Source organism: Leuresthes tenuis, unplaced genomic scaffold (assembly GCF_036924035.1).
Source record: "Leuresthes tenuis unplaced genomic scaffold, fLeuTen1.0.hap1 SCAF_17, whole genome shotgun sequence".
NCBI classification, from domain to species: domain Eukaryota; kingdom Metazoa; phylum Chordata; class Actinopteri; order Atheriniformes; family Atherinopsidae; genus Leuresthes; species Leuresthes tenuis.
In genome coordinates this window covers 29,736,157-29,743,033 of record NW_027325371.1, presented here as the reverse complement: position 1 = coordinate 29,743,033, position 6,877 = coordinate 29,736,157, and the positions used below count along the sequence as shown (strand labels likewise).

General features: G+C 42.8%; 2 non-coding genes across 2 annotated transcripts; both read left to right on the top strand.

Moving 5' to 3' along the window:
• Window positions 1–6,040: 6,040 nt before the first annotated feature.
• Window positions 6,041–6,154, top strand: LOC140274319 (U5 spliceosomal RNA). Its single transcript, XR_011908284.1, has one exon. It is a non-coding gene; the product is annotated as a U5 spliceosomal RNA (small nuclear RNA).
• A 308-nt stretch (window positions 6,155–6,462) lies between these two features.
• LOC140274332 (U2 spliceosomal RNA) lies at window positions 6,463–6,646 on the top strand. The gene has a single exon (XR_011908296.1). It is a non-coding gene; the product is annotated as a U2 spliceosomal RNA (small nuclear RNA).
• Window positions 6,647–6,877: the final 231 nt, after the last annotated feature.

Here is a 6,877-nt window from a genome sequence, read left to right as displayed (position 1 = left end):
ACGTTCACACCTTCTTGTAGCCGAACACTTCCACTCCTGCTTTTGATGATGTATGGTTGGTCATTCACACCTTTTTTTTGCCCATTTTTCAGGAATTATGGGTGGACATTCACACTTTTAGCTGAACACCTCCTATCCCACTTATTATCATGTGCGGTTTGATTTTCGAAAAGTTTCTTTAATGTTTTCTAGCAATTATTGATGGACATGTAGACCTTCTTGCAGCTGAACACCTCCGTTCCCGCTTTTGATCATACATTGTCAGGCATTCGCACCTTGTCTTACCCACTTTTTACAAACTTTAGTCGAACAGTCACACCTTTTTGCAGCCGAACACCACCTCTACCGCTTTTGATGATGTATGGTCCAGCATTCTTACCTTTTCTAACACATTCTTCAGCAATTATGGTCGGACATTCACACCTACTCAGAGCCGAACACCTCCGCTCCCGCATTTGATGGTCTATAGTCGGGCATTCTACAGCGGAAAAGACTCATTCTTATGTTTGGTTAGATATTCAAACCTTTTCTTAACTGCTTTTTACAAACTTTGGTCGGACGTTCACAATATCTTGCAGCCGAACACCTCCGCTTCCGCTTTTGATGGTGTATATTCGGGCATACGAACCTTTTCTTACCCGCTTTTTACAAACCAAGGTCGGACTTTCACACCTTCTCTTAGCTGAACAACTCCGCTCCCTCTTTTGATTGTGTACAGTCGGGTAATTTAACCTTTTCTTACCCGCTTTTTACCATCTATGGTCGGACATTCACACCGTCTTACAGCGGAACACCTCCGCTCCCTCTTTTGATGATGTATGGTTAGGCATTCGCACCTTTTCTTACCCATTTTTCAGTAATTATGGGTAGACATTCACACCTTCTTGCAGCTGAACACCTCCTCTCCCGCTTATGATCATATGCAGTTTGATATTCGAAAATTTTCTTTCATGTTTTCTACCAACTATTGTTGGACATTCACACCGTCTTACAGCGGAACACCTCCGCTCCCTCTTTTGATGGTGTATGTTCGGGAACTCGAACCTTTTCTTACCCGCTTTTTACAAACTATGGTCAGACATTCAAACCTTCTTGTAGCCGAACACATCCACTCCTGCTTTTGATGATGGGTATTCAAACCTACTTGTTGCCCGCTTTTCATTAATTATGGGTGGACATACACACCTTGTCGCAGCCAAACACCTCCGCTCCCTGTTTTGATCATGTATGATTGGACATTCGCACCTTTTCTCACCCGCTTTTTACTATGGTCGGCCATTCACAGCTTCCTCTCCACCATACTTGTAGGGTGGGATATTCACACCCACTTGCATCCGAAGACCTCCGCCCCCACTTTTGTTGATATTTAGTCGGTCATTCGCAGCTTACCCGCTTTTGGCAAACTATGGCCTTCTTGCAGCCAAACACCTCTGATCTCGTTTTTGATGATGTAAGGTTGGGCATTCAGACCTTGCTTCACCTGCTTTTCACCAAATATAGTCGAACAGTCACACCTTCTTGCAGCCGAACACTTCTGCTCCACCTTTTAGTGTTCTATGGGGTATTCACACCTTTTTTTTCACCGCATTTTATAGATTATGGTTGGAAATTCTCACCCACTCTTATCCGAAGACCTCTCCTCCTGCTTTGGTTAATATATAGTCGGGCATTCGAACCTTTTCTTACCCGCTTTTTACAAATTTTGGTCGAACATTCACACCTACTTGCAGCCGAACACCTCCGCTCCCGCTTTTGATGGTGTATAGTCGGGCTTTCGAGCCTTTTCTTCCCCGGTTTTTACAAATTATGGTTGGACATTCAGACCTTGCAGCCGAAAACCTCCGCTCCCTCTTTTGATCATACATTGTCAAGCATTCGCACCTACTTGCAGCCGAATACTTCCGCTTCACCTTTTAGTGATGTATGGTTGGCACTTGCACCTTTTCTTACCCATTTTTCAGTAATTATGGGTGGACATTCACACCTTCTTGCAGCTGAACACCTCCTCTCCCACTTATGATCATGTGCAGTTTGATATTCGAAAATTTTCTTTCATGTTTTCTAGCAATTATTGATGGACATTCAGACCGTCTTGAAGCTGAACACCTCCGCTCCCACTTTTGATGGTGTATAGTCGGGCTTTCGAGCCTTTCCTTCCCCGGTTTTTACAAATTATGGTTGGACATTCAGACCTTCTTGCAGCCGAAAACCTCCACTCCCTCTTTTGATCATACATTGTCGGGCATTCGCACCTTTTCTTACCCGCTTTTTACAAACCATGGTCGGACTTTCACACCTTCTTGTAGCCGAACAACTCCGCTCCCGCTATTGATTGTGTACAGTCGGGTATGTTAACCTTTTCTTACCCGCTTTTTACCAACTATGGTTGGACATTCACACCTTCTTACAGCAGAACACCTCCGCTCCCTGTTTTGATTATGTATGGTTTGACATTCGCACCTTCTCTCACCCGCCTTTTACTATGGTCGGCCATTCACAGCTTCCTCTCCACCATACTTGTAGGGTGGGATATTCACACCCACTTGCATCCGAAGACCTCCGCCCCCACTTTTGTTGATATTTAGTCGGTCATTCGCAGCTTACCCGCTTTTGGCAAACTATGGCCTTCTTGCAGCCAAACACCTCTGATCTCGTTTTTGATGATGTAAGGTTGGGCATTCAGACCTTGCTTCACCTGCTTTTCACCAAATATAGTCGAACAGTCACACCTTCTTGCAGCCGAACACTTCTGCTCCACCTTTTAGTGTTCTATGGGGTATTCACACCTTTTTTTTCACCGCATTTTATAGATTATGGTTGGAAATTCTCACCCACTCTTATCCGAAGACCTCTCCTCCTGCTTTGGTTAATATATAGTCGGGCATTCGAACCTTTTCTTACACGCTTTTTACAAATTTTGGTCGAACATTCACACCTACTTGCAGCCGAACACCTCCGCTCCCGCTTTTGATGGTGTATAGTCGGGCTTTCGAGCCTTTTCTTCCCCGGTTTTTACAAATTATGGTTGGACATTCAGACCTTGCAGCCGAAAACCTCCGCTCCCTCTTTTGATCATACATTGTCAAGCATTCGCACCTACTTGCAGCCGAATACTTCCGCTTCACCTTTTAGTGATGTATGGTTGGCACTTGCACCTTTTCTTACCCATTTTTCAGTAATTATGGGTGGATATTCACACCTTCTTGCAGCTGAACACCTCCTCTCCCACTTATGATCATGTGTGGTTTGATATTCGAAAATTTTCTTTCATGTTTTCTAGCAATTACTGATGGACATTCAGACCTTCTTTCAGCTGAACACCTCCGCTTCTGCTTTTGATGGTGTATGTTCGGGCATTCGAACCTTTTCTTACCCGCTTTTTACAAACTATGGTTGGACATTCAAACCTTCTTGTAGCCGAACACATCCACTCCTGCTTTTGATGATCTATGGTTGGGCATTCAAACCTTTTCTTACCCATTTTTCAGTAATTATGGTTGGACACTCACACCTTCTTGCAGCTGCACACCTCCTCTGCCGCTTATGATCATGTGCGGTTTGATATTCAAAAATTCTCTTTCATGTTTTCTAGCAATTATTGTTGGACATTCAGACCTTCTTGCAGCTGAACACCTCCGCCCCCACTTTTGTTGATGGTGTATAATCGGTCATTCGCACCTTACCCGCTTTTGGCAAACTATGGCCTTCTTGCAGCCAAACACCTCTGATCTCGCTTTTGATGATGTAAGGTTGGGCATTCAGACTTTGCTTCACCTGCTTTTCACCAAATATAGTCGGACATTCACACCTTCTTGCAGCCGAACACTTCCGCTTCACCTTTTAGTGTTCTATGGGGTATTCACACCTTTTTTTTCACCGCATTTTATAGATTATGGTTGGAAATTCTCACCCACTCTCATCCGAAGACCACTCCTCCCACTTTTGTTAATATATAGTCGGGCATTCGAACCTTTTCTTACCCGCTTTTTACAAATTATGGTCGAACATTCACACCTACTTGCAGCCGAATACTTCCGCTCCACCTTTTAGTGATGTATGGTTGGCATTTGCACCTTTTCTTACCCTCTTTTTATAATGATTGCTTAAGATTAAGTTGTTTTTTCTCAAACTACAACATTTTTTTAATTGTTGAAACTTGATTTGAAGTGGATAAATAAGGAGGACAAACAGTTTTAAGTCAGGCTGATAGAAGGAATTAATTTTATAGCAAAATCTGTATTTCGTCATATGTCGTGAGATGCTTATTGCTGAAGAAGTTCTTTCTCATTCTACAAAGTACAACGTTGTTTATCGTTGAAACTTGATTAGACACGAATAAATATGAAGGACAAAGCAGTCTTAACTTGGTTAGAGTTAAGGAATTCGTTTTATAGGAGAATCCGAATTCGTGCATAACTCGTAAAATAGAGCTTATTTTCGGATTCCTGAAGAATGAGTCTGGTTCTTTCTCATAATACAAAGTTTGTTGTTTATTGTTGAAACTTCATCAGAAGTGAAGAAATAAATGAATGCCTATCAACAAATGTGGGATCTAAACTCTAGTGCTTCCTCTAAAATAATTTCCTTTCTCAATTTAGAAATGTGTGTGTGTAAGTCACAACACCCGTGACACCAAAACGGCTTTCTTTTCTCTCTTTTCTCTACACTCTGCACTGTGAGCACACACACCAAATCAGAAAGGCTTTTTTCTCTCTTTTCTACATTATGGACTGTGGGGACACAAAACCGCTCTCTCTTTTTTTTTTTGATTGTGTGCCAGGGCGTTGTCTCACGTATTAGATTATGCTTACGATACGAATGGGTTTATCAGTCACATCAGAATCCATACATACTGATCCTCCCGTAATAAAATGGTCGGATCTAATCAAACACACTTTGTTTCTTGTGACAATCAAGTCAGCGAAACAGCGTATACACGTCAAGACACTGAATCAAGTTTGCCACAAGAACTCATAAGTTTGGCAGTATTGCTCTGCCGTCAGCAATCATACACCCATTTTATTTTCGTGAGACATGTGCAGGCACCTGTTCATCTACTGTTCTATCACTATGAATTAGTTTATCTATTATCAATAAGGATACTTCTACAACTACTATCAAAGTATGTCCAGACTTCTTATGTTGTCAGTTGCTATATATGAATAAGTGGGTAGCTACTGACAAGCATTAAGCATGTCACACAGCCCAAACATATAACATTTCAGGACACACCACACAGTTAACAACCACAGTGAAGTGTCAAAGCCCAAACATGTAACATTCAACAGGACACTTACACAACACATTCAAATCAAACAGTCAGACAACATACAAGAACATATACCCCAGCCGGCATTGCTCCCTGCCTATTTTCCTACAGCTCACTATGTGTGCGCACACCTTTATTCACAAACTCTTCAACTTATACTCTTTTACCAAAGCTGCTACAGCTCGATTGGCCGAATACCCTTAGATCCTATTTCGGTGAATTTGACATCTGCCTTACATGTAACAGATTAGCGGTTTAGCAGTTTTAATTTAGTTTGAGTGAAGGAATTCATTTTATAGCAAAATCCGAAATCGTGAAGAACTCATGAAAGTAAGCTTATTCTCGGATTCCTGAAACTTTAGATTTGCTCTTTCTTTTACTGCAAAGTACAACGTTGTTTTTTTTTTTGTTTAAATCTTTCTAGACATGGTAAATATGAAGGACAAAGCAGTTTTAACATAGTTTGAGTGAAGGAATTCATTTTATAGATAAAATCCCAAGAGTCTGCTGAGAAAAGAGAGTGAATGCGAAGTAGACTTTAACACGGCTCTGGGAGCGAGCCGAGTGTGGGCTAACCGGGAGAATTGCTTGAAAGAAACGCGACACCGAATGAGCGGTCAGAACAAAGCCTCAATACGGTGTTCCCGTGGTGTTTTTGTTGCTGCCTTGTCGATTGCACAGGGGCAAGCGTTTCAACCAAGCAACGCTCACCATGGGGAAGGTGGCTATGGCAACTAGCCTGATGCCCTGCTCCCGCAGTGACGGATAATCGTACTCTGGTTTCTCTTCATAACATACAAGTCTTTCGCCTTTTACTAAAGACTTTCGTGGAGAGCAGCACTAATGAGTTGTTTCTATTTTTGGCAGGCTTTACCTTTGCGGGTGAAGCCCTTTCTGTCTGTGCAAAAGAAATCTTGTTACTGTGCAGAGTGACTTCTCTGAGTAGAGTCGCCTTACTTGTTGCGATTGTGCCGATGTTCGAAGCTGGAGTGCAAAGTTGTTGCTTGAATGGTGCTTGCTGGAGCATGCGGGAGTGCAAAGTTATACCATTTAAAAGGGCTGAAGAGTGCTCAGTGCAGCGGGTGGGCGGAGGTGCAACGTGACACTCTGGCCACCTATGGCCATAAAAAGAACACTGCTACAAGTGCGCATTGTGCCAGCAAGGGCCCTCGGACCTGAAACAGTGGACAGTTATCGCTTCTCGGCCTTTTGGCTAAGATCAAGTGTAGTATCTGTTCTTATCAGTTTAATATGTCCTCTATACGAGGACTATATATTAAATGGATTTTTAAGAATAGGAGTTGAAAAAGAAGCTTGCTCCGTTCACTCCAAGCATCGACCCAGTACTGCAGTGCCGCTGGGAACGGTGCGCTCTTCTCTGCTCTTGTGAAAAAGCAAACAGCGGTGCAGGATGGAAGTTTCAGGGAGCCCAAGATGAAACTTTCTTTTAATCTGCTGAGAAAAGAGAGTGAATGCGAAGTAGACTTTAACACAGCTCTGGGAGCGAGCCGAGTGTGGGCTAACCGGGAGAATTGCTTGAAAGAAACGCGACACCGAATGAGTGGTCAGAACAAAGCCTCAATACGGTGTTCCCGTGGTGTTTGTGGC